Source organism: Megalopta genalis, unplaced genomic scaffold (assembly GCF_051020955.1).
Source record: "Megalopta genalis isolate 19385.01 unplaced genomic scaffold, iyMegGena1_principal scaffold0225, whole genome shotgun sequence".
Classification (NCBI taxonomy): domain Eukaryota; kingdom Metazoa; phylum Arthropoda; class Insecta; order Hymenoptera; family Halictidae; genus Megalopta; species Megalopta genalis.
Window position 1 is genome coordinate 165,001 of NW_027476294.1, and position 1,413 is coordinate 166,413.

The window sequence follows — 1,413 nt, forward strand, 5'->3', positions numbered from 1 at the left end:
TTCTCTTTCAAATATGTACAAGTTTTGCCACATTCCGCGCTTGTAACATATCTTCTTTAACGCTCAATTTCTTTCATTTTTCTACCATACAGATATTTTACCGTACGCCCAAAAACGTACGTATTATATTTTTGTTCTATCATAAAATCACATTTTTCTACGTACGCCAGCTTCGTACGTTTCTATCTTTGCCTTCATAAAATCACAAGATAATTTTATCTTCAAGAGTCTCGCTATTAACATCTTGTAAGATAAATGTACGTCCCAGCTAAAACGTACAAATACTTCAAGTTAAGTAATAATATATCATCGCTATTGACAAATTTTTAAGATCCAAGACACAGTTCTCTCTATATGTTTTAATATTTTTTATGTACTCAAATATATTCAAAGGAAAAAGTACATGGGTGATGCCATAGTCGTGGAAGCGCGTACGCTCACGCTGATCTTCTGACCGCCGGAAGCACGAAACCTCTGATCTGGGCAAAATCGGCAAGCCGAGGAAGAACGGACAGGACACATGCTGGACTGGCGAGAAAGCGTGTTCTTCCGCTCGCGCTAGGCATTTCGATTTCTGACACCTCTTGATTTAAAAAATCAGTTTTTTGATAGTTTTCTCTCTCCACTGGGCTATTTCATTTTAGCCACAGTTTTCAATTGGTACGATTTGCTTCCAAATCTTACAGATGCATTTTAAAAAATTTTTCCATCGCTCGGACAGAAGAGTCGATTGCTCAGTGAGTACGAGTATACATACAAAGTGCATACGGGTAACCAACCCCGTAGGGCTTGCCACATATGGGCCATTCGGTCAAAGACACCGACCCGTGGCCACGCTGTGTGGAGAAAAGTCCGTAACGTAAACGGCACGAAACAGTCAGGACCGAAGCCCCGAAGGAGCTCTGAGACAGCTTCTCGACCGAGATCGTAGAATTGGCCCAAAACCCGCTCTGCTCCGTCCGCCTCGCACGGACCGTGTATCTCTTATAGATACCGAACGGCCGGCAAGGACGCCGGCGCCGCCGGCCGAATAGCACGCGCGCTTATGAGTGTAAACCGCTGCGGCAACAGACCGCCCGGCCGTGCTGTTGTAACATAGCGCGTGAACGAACGAAAAAAATTTTTATAGTAAACATTAAAATAAATTACACTACCGTAAACTAGACAAAAAATTACACATTTTTTCCCAATATGAAAATTTTCACAAACTTTTTAAAGTCCCATCGCATCGAGTAAACTTTTTTAATAACGCGTCCGCACGATTCTAAATGCTTAATCCATATGTGAAATCGTTCACTGATCACGAATATCGCATTTAAAAAAATTACAAAAATTTATTTTTCAAAATAATCAAAAAAAACCGAAAAATCACAAGAGTAAAGTACCATTATTTTAAACAACATGTCGTTCTAA